Genomic DNA, 22,839 nt, shown 5'->3' with positions numbered 1-22,839 from the left:
TTAGAATAGCAATTTAGATTCAATATACAGCGTTATCTCGTGTACTACAGAAAACTGTTTATGTAAATGAGTAATATTATTTTTTTTCAGACAACTGGATTACACAAAGAACGATTTGCCAATTACAAAGCTATCATACGCCGAGGACCCAACGCATATAAGTGTTGTCTCCTGCTCACTCTTTTCTGGGGCAAAGGCCATTCACACAATCTCTCCTTCCTTATTGTTATTCTTTTTCCATTTCATTTTTCAATAAATGATAAGCCTACAGTAGTAAAAAAAACAAAAAAACATCCATAATCTAACCAAGTCTCGAACCCGAGACACGACGTTCAACAAACTCGGTCATTGTACCATTAAAGTATGAAGATAGTGCTATTATTTGAATTTCGGCATGTAAGGGAACATATGTGTTTATGTTTACTGGAAATACTTTTATTTCCTGCGTATTACCATTCCAATTTATAAAATTTCGCAGCAAAAATGATCGCAGTTTGGAATTATTTGAATTATACAAGCCATGAATAATGACTCAGCGCAAACAGGTCAATAGCATGAGAAATCCCCTACTGGTGCCTCTTATTGATATGGATGCGGGGTCAGTTTATGTGTGAAATTCTTCAGAAACCTGATCATGTTCAGCCAAAAAAAACATTTGATTTCTTGCATTTGGTTTAATATTAATATATCAGCAGAATTGCGCAAAGTAATCTGCTCGAATCAGGTGATATTACGTGAGAAGTGCTACGTAGTAAGCTTACAGGAATCTTTAGTATGGAATCATATTAAAAGAGAACAGTTTAGCCAAAATATATGAGTAGATTTTTCCATCAACTATTGAATTAATTTTAAAGTATAGAATAAATAGCCCAAAGGCCACATTGATAACTTTGTTTCTTCGTTATCAGAGCAAATAGTAACCTTCGTCAATCCTATAGATTGAAGCATAGTCGGTATTTTAAATGCGGAAAAACGAGTTGGCAACCGGAAATTGAACGCCTCAGGAATGGTAGGTTTCGTAACTTTTAAGGTTCAATCTAAAGCAAAATTTCATTTAAATTGGCCAATGTCTGTCTGTTACTCGGACACGGTTGTGCCTATTGACATAATTTAGTGGGATGTTGGAACTGTCAGCCCCCGCATTTGCAGTGCACGCTATCATTTTACGTCCCATAGACGGAAAGGAGGTTTAGAATTTTTTCACTGAGTATAATAGTTAAGTGAGGAGGCTCTCAATTAGGACTATGTGATTGTACTGTGCCGTTATTTATAAAGTAGGGGAGCGGGGATTAAAAAGCACGATGAGGTGAGACAGAATTCTGATATCAACTCAAACAGAGTTAATAATATAATATGTAGAACATCACCATATCCTACAAAAATATCCTTTATTTTTTATATAAAAAATTATTTTTTTTACACAATATGCACAAAAAATATAGCAGATACGCAAATGTATTCCCATAATATCTAAGTTAGTTACTTAGTTCATTGGAAGCTGGAATCTGCACAATATTCAGACGATTATGCAATCAGAAATATGGTAAATGCTTCCAATGCTTCGATTTTAATGGTCAAATATGTTCGTTTCTTTTTTAAAAACGAGAGTGATGAACCGTTTTATTTTTCAAAGCAGAAGGAGGGAGTGGCTTGGTACGGGACACCCGTTTTTTAATTTCAAAGAAGAGAGCGAGAAAAATACAAAAAGGTCCATCCTGTCCGTTTAATTTTGGTCCAACTCTTACTATTAATGAAAAATTGACAGTAAAATCATAAGGTTAAAAGTTATTGGACTTACATGGGGACTTTTAGAATTTTTTCAATTAGTTTATTAACTGTGTCAAAATTATTAACCACATGGAACAAAGAAATGCATTCCATTAATAATAATTCTAAATGTAAATTTCAGAATGCCTATTAAGTGAGACTGAACTTTCGTTGTAAGAGTAGGCATAATCACGAACCTCTTCATATTTGAGCGTTTAGTTTCCAGTTTCTGACTTGTTTTTATAAATGAAGTACCAGCTTGAAAATTAGAACTCGCAGAAATTAGAAAAGCTTGGAAATTAGAGTAAACAATTTATTTATATGTGTCGCTCTGAAATTCGAATAAGTGGTTCTAATTTCCTAGCTTCCTTTTTGTTTACAAGGCATTGTCTTATATTTGATTTCCCATTTGTTCCATATGTGGCCATATTCCCGTTTTTTTCTTTGGGTGGGGTAGGTAAGTCTACGCTCTGAAGGGAATCCTTAATTCAAAGAACGCGCATAAGACTACGCATCATCTCCCTCCTTTGGATCTTTTTTTTTTGCATTTGTGGATAGTTTTGCGTTTCCAAGCAAGAGGCGAACGGGTATTACTTCCGCGATTACCATCGCAGTCAGTTCTGAGACAGCGCGGTAGGCAAACGTCACCCGCAAAGTTCTCCATCTCAGCACAAGACGCAAACTATACACCCCCTTGCCCAGACTTCGGCTCCATAAACCAGAACTTACTGCATTGCTGTCATAAGAAGATGCTAGAGATAGACCCCCATAGTTTGCTTAGGACCCCCATAGCTTGCTTAAGGCCGAACCTCTAGCTGCGGCCTTCTCCATTGTTGCTTTTATTTATTCTCCGAATCGAACGCCAATCGATTATACTTAACAGTCTTGACCCTATAATCAACTTGCCGCTTTAATAAACGTGTCTGAAACCATGAGCTGTCATCCGTCACTTTAATATGCCAATTCTGTTTTGCGCCTATTCAACAGTGCATGCGGTAACAAGTGCCCAATAACCGCATAACTGACTAGGCACGACTCTTTTGGCATTGCGAGTCTTTTCAGATTATCGTGAGAACTACTCCCAACGAAATCTTCATTCTCTTCTAGTCCTCTAGCGTAAAATAACTATTCAATATCCGCAAGAGGTTGGCCTGGCACGTAGAATTAACTTTCTAGTGTGCCTAGCATACCAAATCTAAAGCATTTTTGACATCAAGCGATGAGAGAAGCACTACTCGTCGATATCAAAGACGTGTGCCTCAATTCGATGAACACCATCCACAACCTCCACAACAGCATTCACTGTGGATCTCCCTGGTCCAAAACCGAACTGCCTTGGGGATAAGTATCCGGTAGCACGTATCGCTTCGCCGAATCTATTCATGAACTTTTTCGAGCATTTCCGACTGTACCAAGTATACAGAAAGGTTAATATGCAGACAGCAGGTCGGAGTCTAGAGCGTAATCTAAAAATGCCGTCTTCGGGTAAGCATTGCATGTGCTGGGCAGTAGATCCAGCCGATGATGAAACACCAGTTTGCCGGGATACCGTCGGGTCCAAGCACATTCTAATTTTTCATAGTGAGGAATACCTCTTTTATAGAAAAAAGTGGCCGATTCTCGGAAGCTTCTACGCTTTTGTCATCAACCCGAACGGAATCCGCAGGGAATAATATCCACTCAATTCGGCTCACTTGTTTTCAGGGCTACGATTTTTTGGATGATCAGTTTATAACCACGTCCCCGGGGATACTCATCCACCTCTTGCCAACTGCGAACTTTGCTTTTTTGTTTATTGTCCTGCGGAATCTCCGTTTAGCTGGTCTGTAACTTGTCATTGTGTTGCATGTCTTCTCGCGATCGTTTAAACGTTGTGGCAAACGGCGGAACCTATGACATTCCCTCCATAGGTCGGCGATTTTTTGCAGACACTCATACTACTTGCCACATCATGCTGTGGTTAGAGAGGACAGCACAACTACGAAAGTTCGGGTCGTATTCAATGAGTCCCATAAAACGTCCTCCGGCACCTCGTTGAACGATATCCTAATGGTGGGACCAAATACGCAATATACCATCTTTGAAATATTGCTGCGATGGAGGTGGCATAAATACACATTGGCTGCTGACATTGAGAAGATGTCGACAGTCGGGACTGCGACTTACTGCGAATTGTTTGGAGACCAGAACCCCAAAGTCCAATAAAGCACTACCGGCTAAACAGTTACTTATGGCACCGCCAGTGCTCCCTTCCAAGCAACACGTACACTACAACAGGTTGCTGAAGACGAGCAATTCACATCAGCAAGTGAAAGCATCAAAAGGGATCCTCGACCATAGAAGGTGCAGCGAAATTGCAAAACGATATCGTGACCGTTCTCCAAAAAGCTGGATTTAACATTCGCAAATGGTCCAAGAATTATGAAGAGGTTCTGAAGCATGTAAGCACCGCTGACCGGGAAATGTCTGACGTAGTCGACATCAATCTAGAGAATACCGTCAAGACATTGGGTTTGGAATGGGTTCCTACGACGACATATTCACCTTTAAAGTGAAACTGCCTAACATCTCAACGAACGAACCAGTTACGAAACGAATAATTACATCCAATGCTGCAAGATTATTCGATCCACTTGGTTGGATCCAGCCCATCATAATAGTTAGCAAGATATAGATAGCCAGGTGGAAAACGTTCGTCGCAAATAGGGTGAGCGAAATCCAGGCCACGACCAACTCTAGTCAATGGAGACACGTCGATACAGAGTGTAACCCGGTGGACATAGCGCCACGGGGAGTGACTGCTTCTCAGCTCCTCAAAAGCGGCTTGTGGTGGAACGGACCCGAGTGGCTGCAACACAAACCAATCAACTACTCGTCAAGAGCAATCGACATTACACTCGAGAGGAAGCCTGAGACCTCCTGCAAAGTTGCGAAGGTTGCGAAGTTCACTTTCGACGATAGTATACTGGGAGGGTACTGCGACTTTGCAAAACTGATTAAAATTGTGGCCTATTGCCTTCTATTGCAAAACCTGCAACCCTGACACTTCAGAGCTCAACAACGCTGAAATGGCATGTGTACGGCTATCCCAAGCACTATCTTTCAAAGATGAGATAGAAAGATTTGACAAGGGACAACCAGTTCCAGCTACTTCAAAATTATTCCAGCTGGCGCTGTTCACTGATTCTGAGGGGATCCTCAGGGTAGGCGGAAGACTGCGACACTCACTGCAAGTTGTCCGAATTGATCGCGCATACCATTTGCGCACTTTGCATGGAGGCAATCTAGTAACCCAAGCAGCAATCAGAAGACAGTACTGGATATTGCAGTTTTCCAGTATTCATGAAACAGAAAAAGAACAGAGAGGATCGTGTTATAAAAGACGACTGTTTTCAAGTTTTCTTATTATTTTCGAAATGTTTCCCGCATTAGTTTTGACTGGCGCTCGCATTTCATTTGAAAAAACTGCCAGAAGTGTAGAATCATTTTTTTCTTTTATATATAAATAGATGAATAGCGGAATTAATTTGCTAAACTTGGTTATAGATTTATACACTAATTACCAATGAGATATATATACGAGTATTCACGCTCATTCCACTCCACTCTACGCCTTTTTTATAAATGCATAAATATAATTTCAAATAAATTAGAAACTAAACTTTTTCTAATGAGAAGCGAAATGCACCACATACTTTCATGCATACGTTTCATTTGATGAGATTTGAATATAAATTTGATACATATGCAGGGCATCAATGTGAAAACCACCGTTCACTGCACATTTCCGAATAAATCCCAGTAGAATTTCTAGAACCGCAAAGTGACACACGTAGTAATGGAATGGAAAGTAGAAAACCCCAAGCAGACTCAAGCACGTATAGAATGTTTAGTGTTTTTCTTTACCGCAAGTAGCAGACTAGAACGGTGATGGATTTTACAGCAAAAGTACACGATTTTGGAGCAGTTACGGAAAACCCAAATTTTAATTCTGTTCTAGTTGTTGAGATACTTTGCAATCATAGAACTATTATAATTGATGGTATCAAAATAGAATTCCTATCATGATGTGGTATATGCAAATGACCGTAAATGAATAATATCTATTGTGTCAGACAGATAGGAAACCAGGTATGCTTAGATATAGCAAAAATTTGAATTTTTCAATTACTTGCGGAGCTTTGAATTAATTCAAAGACATTTTCCTGTCAGAAGTTTTAACTGTGGTTTGGAGGTGTTCTACCCATATAATAGTGATTGGTATACCTATTAATTAAGCTTAATTGATAGAAGGCATTCATATCTTTACTTGTTCAATTAGAGGCTGTTGGCCACATGTTAAGCACAATGCAATGCAACTTCACTTTCTAAATCGCAAGACCATCAAAGCTTCAAACGAATCTATTGTACGTGCACATGTGCAAACATACATTAAAAAACTTGCTAACAAGGTAAAAGATTCGGAAGTAAGAATAACTCTGCGATGATGCAAGTTTGTTCTTTCTCATTGCGTAGGCAGTCCCATTGACAAGCAAACAGTTTAATCGGTATTGAATTGACAGGGGAGTGCGAGCTATTGGGGATTGGTTAAAAAAATTAATTTCCTTCGATTATTTTGGAAAAATATTTTGAAGTGGACACGATTTTTGTTTCAGATATTTCCATCGTCATCTATTGTTGAAATAAATAAGTAGATAAAGAAAAAAATATGAGTTTGTCATATATAGACAAGCGATATTATTAGATCCAATTGATTATAGCGTCGTGTGCCTAACTGTTGAGGAGCTGGTGTTTATCTGAAAGGTTTATACTAAATTTGTTAGGCATAAGTCTGTTTGCGGGATCATGTATTTTTTACAAACTACGAGTGTAGAATTACAGCTTTTGTGCCCGTATCTGCATAAAGTGCTTCTGAGTAAGGACAAGAGATTCCGTGTGTGTATGCATAGATTCCAAGCATAAACAAAAAGTTGGACGCTTCAGATATGAAAGATTTTGTGTATTTCTTTTATAAAACCAATTGTCCTAGTAGCCCCTAGCATATAATGTATATCCACTTTTTAAATCAGAATATTCACTTTCGCGTGCTACTGACATTCCAAGTCTTAGAATTTGCATTGAAGCGACAATTTTGACCTATTATAACCTTGTTAGTAATAGTGCGATTTATGCATTCAAGATCAGAATTTGAAAAGTGCTAGTCGAGACCTATCATTCGATAGCGTGTGAAAGACAGTAAATCAATTTTAATAAAGTTTCCTTTTATACAAAACCTTAAAAATAGAGGAAAATTGCAGATTTTGTGGCATTTGTGAGGATTAGATGAAAATAAGGTCCATTAAATGAAATATTATCAGCTTTTGCCACAATTATAAGTACTAGCATAAAGCAAATGATTCAAACATATAGTTTTATACATATACGTTCAAGTTGTATACATATATGTTCAAGAAGTTACTTTCAAGATTTCTTTGATGTAAGATACATACTTTTTTCTCCCCATTTACATATTAAAAGGATACCTTATTACATTAAAGCGTTTTTGACTTCTGCAGCAACTAAATCTCGTTTTTTTTTCACATTCATCACAGATTACTACTTGTAAAAATTCTCGAAAATTAAGATCATAACAAGTTACCTGTTCGGTTTCTGGTCAGTCTGGTGAGTCAATAAGAACCGCCATAAATGCATGCATTTGATTCATGTCCAAGGCTAACAGATAATCCCCATTCGTTTTGTGCAACTTTTTCCAATCGAATGCAATTTGGTCAAATTGTTAATTTGTTCTCATTCGAATATGAAACTTTTGTGGTTGATCATGCATTATTTTTGTCCACTCAAAATTCCGAATGATACTTATTTTCATAATTAGTTTATAGCTCATGTTTGTTTTTAGTGCCATTACGCATTTTTTAACCCGGCAATAGAGAATTCGTGATCTGGGGTAATTCATCATCATCAACGGCGCAACAAACCGGTATCCGGTCCAGGATTGCCTTAATAAAGAATTCCAGACATCCCGGTTTCGGGCCGAGGTCCACCAAATGAATATCCTTAAAAGCTGTCTGGCGTCCTAGCCTACGCATCGCTCAATCTCAGGCAGAGTCTGCCTAGTGTTCTTGTTTTACCATAGATATTGTCCTTATAGACTTTCCGGGTGGGATCATCCTCATCCATATGGATTGAGTGACCCGCCCACTGTAACCTATTGAGCCGGATTTTATCCACAACCGGACGGTCATAGTATCGCTCATAGATTTCATCGTTATGTAGGCTACGGGATCGTCCATCCTCATGAAGGAACCAAAAATTGTTCGAAGGATTCTTCACTCCAACACGGCCAAGAGTTCGCAATTTTTCTTGCTAAGAACCCAAATTTCCGAGGAATACATGAGGACTGGCAAGATCATTGTTTCGTACAGTAAGAGCTGAAATTGGCGCTGTCAACAACGGTGTGCGGATTTCACCGTCGTAGCTGTTATAGGTTGTGATTTGCGACCCTAGATAATATAATAATCATTGGCGCAACAATCTAATTGGATCAGGGCCCTCAAGTGTGTTAGAGTGTTTCATTCAAGACAGTAACGGTACACTCATGATTACAGCAGCCAATAGGAGACAAAGTGGTCAGCATTGTACTCGGCCGACGTTATTAACCTAATTTGGCTCAGGTACCCAGTCACAGCTGAGTCGGCTGGTATCCGACATCAAGTTATGATCCAAATTCCACTGCCGCCAGTGAGATTTAAACAGCTGGTACCTCATGCATGGACTTTCAATTAATCCAAATACAACCACAATGGTATTATTCACAAAAAGGAGAAAACTTGATGTACTTTGCGTCTCAGAGGTAAAGGGTACAACCCTTCAGCTCTCCGAAGAAGTGAAATATCTGGGAGTTACTTTAGATAAAAAGCTTCCATTGAACAAACATGTAGACGTAAAGTTGAAACGAGGCTGTGCAGACGGATATCGGGACATCGGGACTCAGGGCACATTGGTAATGTGGATATACGTTGCTATCATTAGGCCGATGTACGCTTTTTCCCCGTAAACTAGCCGCATTGCAAAGAACTGTGTGTCTGGGTACTACCGATGCCATGAGTACGATATCGGGCGCAGCTCCAAATTTTAATAACAATAATCTTTGGCAAAACAATCTATATTGGATCAAGGCCTTGAAGTGTGTTGGAGCACTTCATCCAAGACGGCAACGGTACACTGTAGGAGGCAATGTGGTCAACATTGCCCTCGCCCGAGATTATTACCCTGATTTGACACAGGTACTCATTCACAGCTGAGTCGACTGGTATCCGACTTCAAACCACGATACAAATCCCACTGCCACCAGTGAGATTTGAACCGCGACTTTTGCGTACGACAGCCTTGTATACTCAGCTGAGTGCCGACACAGCTCCGAATGAATTACACAATTTGCAGCTCCTGGATATAATTATTCAAAGCACTGCAATGAGAGCAGCTCATAGACCAAATCGGGGGGGGGGCGCAGAGCATTGGAAGAGAAATGAATACAGTTCTTACAATACCTTCCGATTCTCGGGTCTCCTTACATCTGTTTGATAGAAGGTATGAAGTTATCCTGGAACATAGAAAGAACTGGGAAGCCCCAGAGAAATGCGTGTAGGATATGCGGAAGTCTCCTACACTGATGGCCCAAAAACAGAACAGGGTTCTTGGCCCGGAGTCTACCTTCCGAATAAAAGCGAGAAGTGAGCTTTCCCTTTGGGATAATGTGCAAGGGTTTTTCAAGCCGAAGTATATGCGATCCTAAGAGCGGCAAACTGTGTGATCGACGAGCGGTTGAAGGGCAAGCGCATCGCAATCTGCAATGATAAGCAGACTGCATTGAGGGTGTTGAGTTGCTCTTTGATTACATCGAAAATCATCCAGGAATGCAGAAACCGTTTGAACTTTATCTCTAGAATCAATACCGTGGAACTACTTTGGGTACCTGGCACTGTGGTGTAGAGAAGAATGAAATCTTGGAAGCTTTAGCAAAGAGGGTTCAATCTTCCTCATGGCAGTACGCGGATCAGCAATTGTAGTATCAATAGCATTGGTTTAGGCTGTCTTCAAAAACTGGGAACAAGCTTCCCACAATGACAGAGCCTGAATGCTGCTAGATACGCAAAGCTTTTCTTGTCGGAACCGAACATGCTTCTCGCAAAATTTATCTTGTCGAAAAGCAGGATGTGCCGATGCTCCCCAGTTGCGACGGGTGGCATCACATCCACTAACGGAAATCCTGCGAAACGTTAACCAATCCCAGATATTCCGTAAGATGGGGGTGTCGAGTACAATGCGCAACCACGGGCTGAGTGCTCAGAAGTTGTAGCTCACCACCATTTATGAAAAGTTGATAAAAAGGAAATGGAGGAACTTTACAAAAAAGTTCAACCATATCTTCCAGTAGTTTTTTGTACGTTAATTTTTTTTTCGTTTGTTTTTTTGATCTACCATCATTGGGGTGAATTATTATACAAAATATGTTAACAAATAAGACGCACTAAGATTTAGTCAAACCCGTTGAGTAAATCCTGAGGTTAACTAACGGTCAGTAGAAAAAAACCTTTATTTCGAGAAAACGTATTTGACGTTTTTTACGTTTTATTTATTGAATATTTTGGAATCGAGTTTTATCACTTACAATTGATCAATCTGGTATTTCTGAGCCATATTAAAAGAACAATTTTTCTATGTAAGCCTACGAATAGAAGAAATTCGTAATTTAGAAAGAAGGAATACACAATCGAAGTCTTGAGGCTGCGAAAATAGCTGTGAAAAGCCAAAAATGAGTACATGCTGAAAACCAGCTTAAAGGGTGTAAGGGTGGGGTCCTGCTGAACCAACACCGGCTACCAAACCTTATCTCCACCACCAAGTGGTGATCGCTGGCAGTTCTTTCTCCATGAAAAACTGCGAAGGCGAGTCTCCCGAGCTTCACAACGGGACAAATTGTACCAACTGGGCCTCCAGGTTGGGGTTGTTGCACTGTTACAGAGTTACGAAAGGAGACTCAGATTGGATTGGCTACATAAAGACAAAGCTGTCACCAAAAACGGAGTAACGACTTGCGTATTTTCTCAAAGAACATGCGCTTCCTGTACAGAGAAGGAGCTAATAATCAACAAGCCGATACCCTATCCCAATGCAGGGCTGATGTAACAGCGTTACAGGAGATGCGCTGGACAGGGATCAGTATCCTGGAGAAGATGTTATTATTGTGGTCATCCGGTAAACCATGTGCTCTGAGTAGGTTTTCTAGTCAGTCAAAAAATGCAACCTGCTGTTATCGGCTTTGAAAATATAAGGGGAAAGCTATGCTTTATGCGTTTGCAGGGCTAATTTCAAAATATAAGCCTCATTAGCCCCTCCAGAGAAGACTGCAGAGTCGGAGAAGGTAACCTATTACGAGGCAGTAGAGCAGGACCCTGGAAGCCTATTCAAAGTATGATATCAAAATCATACTTGGAGTTTAACAGCCAAGTAGGGACGGAGCCCATATACAGGCGATACGTTGGCTTCTATTGCTTGCATAAAAATACCAACGATAACGGGGGAGGGACCATTTTCAGCCAAATTAACAAAGTGTTGGTTGAACGCTGTCATCTCTCAGCCTTGATGAATGTCACAACCGATGTAGATTCGAATTATTATCTCGTTAGTATGGCACTCCGTTTAGAAACCCCTCTGACAGTCAGGTGAGAGTGAACATAGAAGTCATCCATAACAAAGCCTTCCGTATCACCTATAAGGAGGGAGTAGATGCCGCAATAGCCATAGCTAGCAGAGGCCATAGACACATCATCTGAAAAACATTTTCATTGATACGGCCACGAAAATACTTGGCCCCAGTCGCATAAAAAGTCGGAATGGCTGGTTTGACGGTAAATATACGAGTAAGCTAGCAATGGAACATAAGAATGCCGCATACCTAGAATTGCTGTACTCCCAAGAACGTGAGCACGCGTGAACTTGAGAAGTACAGGAAGTAACCGCACCAGGCGCGGGAGATTTACTAAAAAGTCGGCAGGATGAAGCCCTTATACACCTCGATGCTCATATGACGAGGCAAAGATCGAAATCTTAAATCATAAAGTCTTAAGAACCAAAAGTCACTAGGAGCCAATGAAATTGGAGCTGAACTGGTTGAATATGGAGGCGACCAACTACACCAGGTGGTTCATCAAATTATGCTCAAAGTATGGAACAGCGAATCAATGCCTGACGGCTGGCTATCTCGAAGTGCCGCAATTATAGAGATATCAAGTTGCACAGTTTCACCTATTCTTCGCTATTCTGCTTGGCCGGAAAGCCCTATACCCTATATAAGCTTCTTCGGCCCATAATAAAGAGGATTCACTTCAATCAAGTCAGCAACAAATCAGAGTTTCTCTCTGCAATAAGCGATGGAAGATCTGTTGGGCCATATTCCAGTTGCGCTGTCTTTTCATCGATTTCAACCCTACCCCTGTGCCTCTCTCTGTAACCGCCTTTGAACCCTTCGTCGTAATTGCCCTGCCAATAAGCTTATTAACGATATGAAAATAATCCTTTCTGGAGCGAGGTAAGTTTTTAAGGGGAAACAACGCTTCGCGTTTTTAGCGGGATAGAAAGACAGGACCTTTTTCTTGCTATTGTATGCGCTGTTTGCCCGGCTCTCTCCCCAGGGGTGATGAACACAGAGATTTTTCGAAGGGATTTGAGGAGAGCGACTTCCCTGTTCCCTCCTCAAACAGTCCTACGCCGTCCTCTGCGGAGATGAAAATAAATTTCAAAATTATTTGCTAATTTCAGCGTTACTTCCCACCTTTTGAAATGAATTGCTGCTAATCGACTTTTTTCCTATTAATCTTTGTGTGATAGCCGAGATACGAGAATCAGCTTTTCAAGTGAACATGAATAATGTCAGCAAATGTAAAGAATTGCATGAAAGTCAATTCTTATTACGTCGTATTGATTTCTTTCTGAATCAGGCTCCAATTCCAACTCAGACAGCTTGAAAAGATGTTTTCTTATAAGGGAATTAAAGTATCAACAATTTAGTATTGTCTGCCAGCGCTCAAAACGCTATAAAACCCGAATTCTAACAAAAATATATACACCTCGAACCATTGACTAGTGCAGCAAGGTCAGTTCATTGGGAATTCTGGTTTCAATCAAGCAATATATTACGGGGCCCCGTGAATACACCGCCCGACACGATTTTAGAAGCGTCCTCGACCTAAAGATACAGTTAACGACCGCTTCACTTGAACAACTTGCAAATCCAGATCCTTAACGTGTTTTCTTCGGAATCATAAGCATAACATAGCAGAGGCGAAAGTGCAATGGTGTCTTCCCTGCAAAAAAAAAGTATCTGCTAAGGTGAATGAATCAGTCTTCACTACATGGATAATCATTCGGAACCGGTTACATACCTAATCGATCGTTACGCAGATTCAATCCAATGTAAGTTACAGGCTAAGATAATTGGTCTGTGTGCAGGACTGAGCCATGTGATGCATATTTTAAGATTAAAATAAGATTTATATTGGATATAAAAATGGGGTTTAACCGATAATCAATTTGATATTTTTGGAAATATTTCTTCTGAAAATTACTCAGCAAACAAGTGGCGTGTTATGCTCTCATATTTATTGTTAGTTCACCGAAATTTTCACGAATAGAATGAAATCGTAGACAATGGAAGGTTCTGTATTTAGTTTATTATCGCCTTGAAAAATTTTATCAAATGGTCTGATTAGATTAGAATATCCTAAATCCCCTTTTCCTTTTTTATCTTTGCTTTAAAGTGGAAAAGTAGATTGTTTTTATGTTTTAGTTGATAGTCCCGTGCAATTAGCCTTGGAGTCTTATTTACGAATACTTCTTGTTGTTTGAACTAAGTAACTACCTTTTACAAGATACAGGGGAACGCACTGCTAGATAAAGATGCGTATAAACCAGTTGAGAGCTAGTCAATCAACAAGTTCTTCGAGAAATAGTATACATTTATCACAAAGTCAGTAAATTGTTGAAGGAAACCATTATATATCTTTTATCCCCAATGGCGGAATACTAGAGATCGGATGAATTTCGCTTGAATGATAACATGCGTAGATAGGTTCGAAATAGAGTCTATTACGGCTTCTTTTAGAGAAATACATAAATGAGCGTACAAAAGATATGAGCATATAGTTGATCATATTGTATGTAAAAGAAACGAGATGCAGTCCAGGCAGGGCTGGATTTGTTGATAACAAGAAAAGGATTTCAAAGCAATCCACCAGTCTTCAGGACTACTTATTTTGTGTGGCATGTTCAGTTAAAAACGTTCATTATGAGCTTTTGCCGTGATTGATTTCATGATTCAAATATAAATCCTCTTAAAAGTTCTATTTTATAAAGATGCATAAATTTCAGCTAAAATGCAAAGAAACATTTCTTATCAAAAAATTAACGAATCTAATGATATAAATGATGAATATATGAGACAGAGAAATCAGTTATAAAATTTTGTTTAGGGATATAAAGGTGTCCTGAGTCATGACAAAAAAAATTAGATTAGGCTCGACCGGCTTAGGCTTGCACTTACTAGGCGGTTTTCAACTTAAATATAATTTATATGCATGACGTATTGTAAATAATATACAAGTCGGGAAACCGGAAGCTGTACGCTTCAGGTAAGAAAGGTTTTGTGTATTTTGTTTTATAAATATATTTGAGTGTGCATTTGTCTCATTAGTACGTAACACGTAATATATTATGTGAGAATATCCACTTTCGGGTGATATTGGGATTCAAAGCCTGACCTATTATAACTTTGCTAGTAATAGTGCGATTTGCACCAAAATCCGTAGAATCCTGCTCTATATTACAGCCTATATTGGCGCATTTCACTCCCCATCTTTCGAATAAATGTCAAAACTAAGACTTCGGCTTCAGAAAGTACCAATCGAGACCTTTTATTTGATACCCCACATGACTATATTTGATCAGAAAAAAAATTAAACCCACCTTTTGCATGTACGGGGACAAATGAACAGGTAAATACAGGAAAAATACATACAGGAAAAATAGGTCGAAGAAAATGGTCAACCTGATAAAAGGATAGAATAAAAGAAGAATCAGCATACAACAGCAAACAAAATCTGAGGCATTCCGATTTATTCACTACTCATAATAAATAAATCCCTAGACAGGGTTGGCATGGATCGAGTAATGAAATTCGTTTAACTAATCGATTATTATCTTAATAATAATAATAATCGTTGGCGCAAAAATCCATGTTGGATCAGGGCCTTGAAGTGTGTTAGAGCACTTCATTCAAGACCGTAACGGTACACTAGGAGGCAATGTGGTCAGCATTGCGCTCGCCCGAGATTATTACCCTGATTTGACTCAGGTACTCATTCACAGCTGAGTCGACTGGTGTCCAACGTCAAATCACGATACAAATTCCACTGCCACCAGTGAGATTTGAACCGCGACCTTCCGTACGACAGCCTCGCCCTCTAACCACTCAGCTATTCGGACACATTATTATCTTAATAGAGATTAATTGATCAGTACTTTTATCGGGATTGTATTAGGTTGCTGCATATGAAATGGCCGATTTGGCAATCAAGTGAAGTTAGTTGTGATTTTGCTGTATCAAACCACCACCAGTTGGCGTTGTTGGTGTCGAATAATGAAGCATAAATACTCCTACATTTAATCAAGGAATCATTTCAGTTTGGACCATCGTTGTGATAACAGTGAATAGAAAGGAAAAAAGGATGGAAAAGAGCCAAGAACGTATACTTTTTCTGTATGAGTTCAAACTCGGTCATAACGCGGCGGAGGCGACCAAAAACATTAACAGCGCATTTGGAGCTGATACGATAAGGGAACAAACTACACGGCGGTGGTTCGAAAAATGCCGGTCAGGCGACGTAAACCTTCAAAGTGAACCACATGGACATCCAGGCCCATCGATTGATAACGACGAGCTGCGTGTGCTAGGCGAATTCGACACACGTCAGTCTGTGAGAGACATTGCAGATTAACTGGGTGTACACTATTCGACAGTTTCGCGGCACTTGCAACAACTTGGAAAGGTGAAAAAGCTTGACAAATGGGTCCCGCAAGCCCTTACGGAGCGAAACATGGCGCTTCGGATGGACATTTGCAGTGCTTTACTCACCCGCAATAGAAGCAACCCCTTTTTGCAGAGAATAGTGACATGTGGTGAAAAGTGGATATTATACGACAATCGTCTCTGATCAGCGCAATGGCTGGATGCTGATGAACCACCGAAGCATATAGCGAAACCTGGAGTTTGATTTGAGCGGAGATCAGGAGAAATGAGCTTGCACTGCATGCAGGCTGTTGGAATAAATAATCATCTGAAAAGATAGAACTATAAGATCAAGTTCAGAACACGAAATATTACAAAATTAAAATGGTGGTTTTGCGGGGGAATAATCGGAGAGATGAAAGTAGCGGTAAAGGATATTAATACCATTCGCGCTCGCTCTAGTGATAAGCAACGGATAGCGGACAGTTCGGCCTGTCAATTACGTGGATGGAATACAGCTGGCCTGTCAGTTAGGACTCTTTAGGCGACGGGTGATTGAATGGAAAATGATTCGGTCAAACCGCCGGACACATTTGTTTAGGCTGTAAGCGAGAATTTTTACGGGCTTCTTCACCGATGCTGAACATTTTTAATAAACGCTCACACACAAAATATATCAAATTTTCCTCTCAAGACCTTGAAATTTGTGCCTCTTTCCGCCGCAAAAAGTTGTAATTATCTGCAAAGAATAGTACTTCCTTCGTGATTATTGCGGTTTGGTTTCAATATTTTCCGTTTAGGAATATTACAAGGAGTCTTTCTTTTATGAACACTTTTCATATCTGTTTTTTAAGAGAATCGTTTGTGTGAGATGAGTACCACGGTTACTTATTAAAGAGCAGAGAGATTTGCTGATCATATGAATTATTAAGAATTCATTAACTTCTCTGCAGTTGAATAGTTGACACTATCAACCTGATTTAATTGACTAGAAAATTCCCCGAAATTGTGGGTTCCTTATAAGGTTGAAAACTGAGACCGTAGCCTGGGAACTTTTCCATTCCGTAAAAAACGATTAAATCAACATTTCTAGGTAGGCAGCCTGCCGATCTGAAAATTGCGGTATTTTTTTTTATTTGTGTTACAGATATTCTGTCAACAAGTTTCTGTAAATGAGAAGCCAACTAGGCGGCATCATCAAACTGAAGTTTTGAAAAAGAAAGTTAGATTTATAGCGCTGGCAACGGAAGCCTTTTGGGTGTTCATGACGACGTAGTGTGGTCTAAACCAAAGGCGAAAGCGTTGAGTACTACAACGAAGCTTGTACAATAGTTGAGTATATCACGTGCACCATTCGTAGAAGCATTGCAGGCCTTATATTGACATCGAAGGTCGTAAAGTGGATTTCGTACCAATGGATCAAAGACAAGGGGCAGAGTCGTCATCGGAGACAAAATATGAGTTATATACAGCAATATAGTGCATCAAGAATCCTATGTACAACTTTATGAACTTGACCTCGGTCGGTCGCAAAATCCGCTATTGTTCTGTATATGAGTATTTGTATCAAAGAAGCAATCCTTCTGGTAGTGGATTGATTTTATCAGCAAAGTGGTCTGCAATGGGAAGGTAAGTTGAGTAAACATATGAAGCCGATCGGAATTTGCATGAAAGCAAATTACTTCAGTAACTAAAAAGAGCCCCGATGGAAAACCCTTTCTTCTCGTTCATCAGTAAAATCTTCATGGCCAACTGGAAACGAAGTTAACTTTGGCTGGTCTTATTTCAAGATTTTGAAGCGGTATTGCCATTATCGGAAAATATAGTGTTTATATACGCTCAATCGCTCCGAAGAACTTTTGGCCCCCTACATGAGGATGGACGATTCCGTAGCCTGCACAATGACGAAATCTATGAGCGATACCATGACCGTCCGGTTGTGGATAAAATCCGGCTCAATAGGTTACGGTGGGCGGGTCACTTAATCCGTATGGATGAGGATGATCCCACCCGGAAAGTGTATAAGGGCAATATCTACGGTAGGAAAAGAAGACGAGGCAGACCCTGCCTAAGATGGAGCGATGGCGTAGGTCAGGACGCCAGACAGCTTTTAGGGATATCGAAATGGTGGACCTCGGCGCAAAACCGGGATGTCTGGAGTTACTTATTAAGACAGGCCTATACCACGCCGTTGATGATGATGATGATGAATCTCTCAATAGAGTACATTCAAAAATCAAACTTATGCTGGAGATGAAAAAGGAAGGACCACTACCATTCTGAAACCTGTTATTCAGGAAGAAAAGATATAAGATTTTGATTTTTTTTGAAAAATCGAGGATTCTAGTGTACGTCCACTTGATGTCGGACCAGAACAAATGCAGAACGATTTTTTTTTGACTGAGATTGTGGTTCGTCATATTTAATGCACAAAGGCAAACGCAAACATCGAAGAACCTGGAATCAAATCTGGAGTTACTAGATCGAGATATTCAACCATATTGGCCTCAGCACAATCATCGCAGCGCTTTTGAATGGTTGTCAGGTGCAGAGAGGGATTTGCGTAACGAACCCAGTCAATTTCGAACGCTTTGGAAGGAGTTAGACGGCCATGATTCCGGAATATAAATATGTTGACAGTCTTAATTATTGTTTTGGATGCTGCAGAAATCACCCCACAAATCAAATCCATCACTAATTAAAACATAATTAGGTTAAAACGTTTATAAATTAAATAAACGTATAATTAAGAAATTAATACAATTCTAAAGTTATGACGTCACAATAGTTGAAATAGATCCGACAAAAAATAGCACAATTGTGGGAAAATTTCTTAATGGTCATAGTACGATAGTTATAGTTGTTGTAATTTTAAATTATCACTTCCTTCAAAATTATTTATGTTAGCAAGAATAGTCTAATTGGAAGAAATGTCTTGTAAACCCCAAATTTCTCGTAGAACATTAAGTACCGACCCATCGCAACTTAGGGTGAAGCACTTTGAAGCGACGAAAACAAATTGTAAACCACCCAATTGGATTCAGAGTTCAGAAGCGCTTGATAAAAAAAACGCTAGACGCTTCAGATATGAAAGGTTTTGTTTGGTTCTTATGCAAGTATATTTGAATGCAGAACAATCCCATTAGTACGTAGCCCATAATGTATATGTATAGCATATTTAGCATGTTAAACTACTCACTTTAATGTGATATTGATATTTAGTATTTTGGATTGCATTAAATTTACACGGAAAAGACAACTTTGAGCTACCAGAACTCTGTTAGTAATGGTAAGATTTTGATCAAATTTCGGGATATCATGCTTCATACTGCATGATTAACTCAAGGGGGGTCTCTAGTCAAGTTCCCAAAAAAAAAAATAGTAATTACCATCATTAATTTAACTTGAGAAGATATCGATATTGAGAGTATTTTGACGCCTGGATTTTCGACCCCTCGCATTTGTCTCCTTTCCAACAAACTAAGACTGTTTTTCAAAAGCAATAATCGAGACGTTTTATTTGATACCCAACATGACTATATTCGGTGAAAGAACTCAATGTAGGAAGATGTAAATTACTACATGCATGAGCCTTAACAGTTCATCAAATTTCGCGTCAATCGTATAGCCGTTTCTCAGAAAAGTGCGTGTGACAGACAGACAGACAGACAACCGATTTTGAAAAGCATATATACCTATATATTTATTTGATTTGGAAATTAGTGAAGTTTTCCTGTTGTATGCTACTTTAGTGGAGTGGTGTCGATCTTTCCGCACGAATTACATCTGAAGCCCCACGTGTTTTTGGGCATTTCAGAAAAGGGTATGTCAACGATCCAAAGCATACGTCGAAACTTCTGAAAAATTAATTGAGAGATATTTTGGCAGAAAAAGAAAATTATTGGAGACTCAAAACTGAACAAGTCAGCGGCTGGAAGCTTAGCGCTTCAGATATGAATGGTTTTTTAGATTCTCATGCAAATATATATGAGTTCACGAAGGTTCAATTTGTACACTCAGTTTGTTTAAAAATCTTAAAATTTTAGAAGCCCTCATGTGTGGATGATTCAGTGGTTAGAGCGCTAGACTGTGGTATGGAAGATCGTACTCCTAATCTCGCTGGTGGCAGTGGGAGATTTATCGTGACCGGATGTCGGATATCACTCGCCTCAGCTGTGATTAAGTATCTGGGTCAAATCGGAGTAATAATCACGGGTGGGCGCAATGCTGACAACATTGCCTCCTACAGGATATCGTAATCTTCTTGTGGAGGCGCTGCAGTGTGTAAGCGGTTTAGTGAAGATTCACCCGAACTCCACACCGAAATAATCGCGGCACAACTCACCACGGCTGAACAACCCGGAACACACCAGACTGAGCAACTCGCCTAATTGTCAGCATCCGGATGAAAGCCGCACGGCGATTGTAGGAATCTGTCTCGCAACACTTTGCAGCCAGCCGCTGACCGCTGGTTGAAAAATTGATTGACATTTTCAAAGAAATATATAGATAAAATATCTGTATATAAAGTAATGCGTAAAGAAGATTGTTGTTTAATTAAGTTCAGCAAGAGTTATTAGATTCATATTAGGTGTGCGAATTAAGAACCGGAATATTCTACTAGATGAACAAGTTAAAGTAGCTCATGAATTAGTGCCTCATTTTGATGGGGTATTTGATAGCTTTCAAACAGTGAATTACCAAATAATACGAGCGCGTGTCAACAAAATCGGCGATTAAAAATTCAGAAAATTTGAGAAAAAAGCCGCATTTGCCGGAAGTTTTGTTGCACTATTTTTTCTTGAAGATAAAAGGATGCGGACGAGACGTTCTATCAAAAACACAATTTTACAACGTTGCAAAAGTGGTGATTTTGACATCAGTGACAAAGACCGCCCCGGACAGCTAAAAAAATTGATGATGCCAAATAACAGGAAGCACTAAAAGAAAACTCGGGTCAAACTCAAGAAGAGCTCGTAGAATTACTCGGAGTTTATGGAACAACCATTTAAAAACTTTTACATGCACTTAGAACGACCCAGAAAAAAGGAGATTGACAAAGACGATTTTGCAATTGTGAAAAGCTGCTCGCCCGGCAACAAGGATAAGTTTATTCTTCGGTTTTGTGTGTCTTTTTTTCGGCTTATTTTATAATGAAATAAAGACCATTTTTTAATGCCGAATAGTGAGTCTTTTATTCCTCATATAGCGGTATTTTGAGGACCTGTTGTCCTCTTCCTGTCTTTTCACAAAAAATCACTGAGGAAGAGGATAACTGGTCCTCCAAATACCGATTTATGAGGAACAACAACTCACTATTCGATATTTAAAAAATAAAAATTTTCTTTTTTTCATAAACAAGGAAAAGGTTTCTTGCATCGTATGGTAATAATTCTGTAGGATAACCCTAAATACAGGAAGACGTCGGTAAGGCTCGATGAACCATCGACTTCCATTCCAAAGGCGAATATTCGCGCATCCAATGTTTTTCTCTGTATATGGTGGGGTTAGCTGGGCGTCGTTTATTATGAGCTGTTAAAACCGGAAATTTGAGCAAAGCATTTAAAAACAAGTCGGAATACCGGAAGCTCGCGCTTCGAGTATAAAGGTTTTGTGTTCATCTTATCTAACAAATTTCAACTCACATTTTTCTATCCGTATACAGCTACAAAACTACGAGACATACGTACATATTACAGCCGTAGATGTTACGTTCACCCTAAACAAACAAACTGCCTATTTTCGAATACTGTACACATATAGGCACGTATATAGATTGATCGTACCCATATTTCCGATTTACTTCTTATATCTATCTGAATTAGGCACTACCCGCAAAGTCCTTTAGAATGCATATACTATATACCTACATATACACATGTCCCGTTGGAATAATTGATATTCATATACAAATGATTAAAAAACTAAAACAAAATAATTCTTTTCCACCCAATTCATACGAACTTACTTCGTTGTGGTATTGACGAATTGATATGTGATGATGACGTCATGCAGGTTGTAGAGTGCACGAAATTCACAAAAAATGGAAAGTCTCACCCCCTATAACTTTGTTAATAATAGTTTGATTTTCTTCAAACTTCACCAAATTGTGTATTATATTCTTCATTATACGCATGCCAAATTTTGTACTTCCGGGATGAACATAAGGGGGGTGCCGGGTGAATTTCTAAAATGTGGAAATATGCTATTATTAACTTTATTTGTGCAGATATCGGAACCGGATATATTTTGAGGCCTAGATTTCGTAGAGATGCACTACTGCGATTTTTTTCAGATTTTTCGATTGGATAGGTTCTGAGAACGAGACCTGTAACACTTTTTGGGGGTCATATTTTGAGCCCTAACTCCCCTATGTTTCACCCAATATCAAATATTGAACCAGTTTCGAAAAGTACTAATTGATACCTTTCATTTGATACCCCACATGGCTACATTCTGTGAAAAAAAATTTTGCATCCTCCTTTCACATGTATGGGGAGCCCCCCTCTTAAACTTAACACAAAATGGCGTCAGGTGCTGCATATAAAGGGAATGGCAGATCACATACTCCTACTAATTTTCGCGACGATCGGTCCAGCCGTTTCCGAATAAATCGGGTGTGACAGACAGACAGACATCGAATCGATTCTAATAAGGTTTTGTTTCACACAAAACCTTAAAAAGGGCTAGGGAGAATTAGATTCTTCTTGAATGGAATTTTAATATTTCACTCGAATTTCAATTATTCTCGTTAATTATGACGTCAGCATCTTATTTGTATGACTTAGGATGCTGTTAAATAGCACGAAATTGATAAGTTTGAACTGCTACAACTTTCCCACTAATAGTTGGATTTTCATGAAACCTGGCATGTGTATGCACAAGGCTGTCCTCTATGTTGGTGCAAAATTTAGTACACTTAGGTTGAACTTAAGGGGAGTTTTTTAGTCTATTTCTAAAAGTTGATAATATACTATTAGTAAATTTTTTGAGCAGATACCGGAATGGGA

The 22,839-nt window shown here is 39.2% G+C and overlaps 1 protein-coding gene across 7 annotated transcripts in view; it reads right to left on the bottom strand.

Annotated features, from left to right (window-relative positions):
• LOC119661442 (kinase D-interacting substrate of 220 kDa) overlaps positions 1-22,839 on the bottom strand; it is a 164,546-nt gene that overhangs the window by 69,721 nt on the left and 71,986 nt on the right. The window lies entirely within an intron of this gene.

Source organism: Hermetia illucens, chromosome 1 (genome assembly GCF_905115235.1).
Source record: "Hermetia illucens chromosome 1, iHerIll2.2.curated.20191125, whole genome shotgun sequence".
Classification (NCBI taxonomy): domain Eukaryota; kingdom Metazoa; phylum Arthropoda; class Insecta; order Diptera; family Stratiomyidae; genus Hermetia; species Hermetia illucens.
Note: the sequence above shows the minus strand (reverse complement) of the source record. Positions and strands in the feature narration are given on the sequence as shown.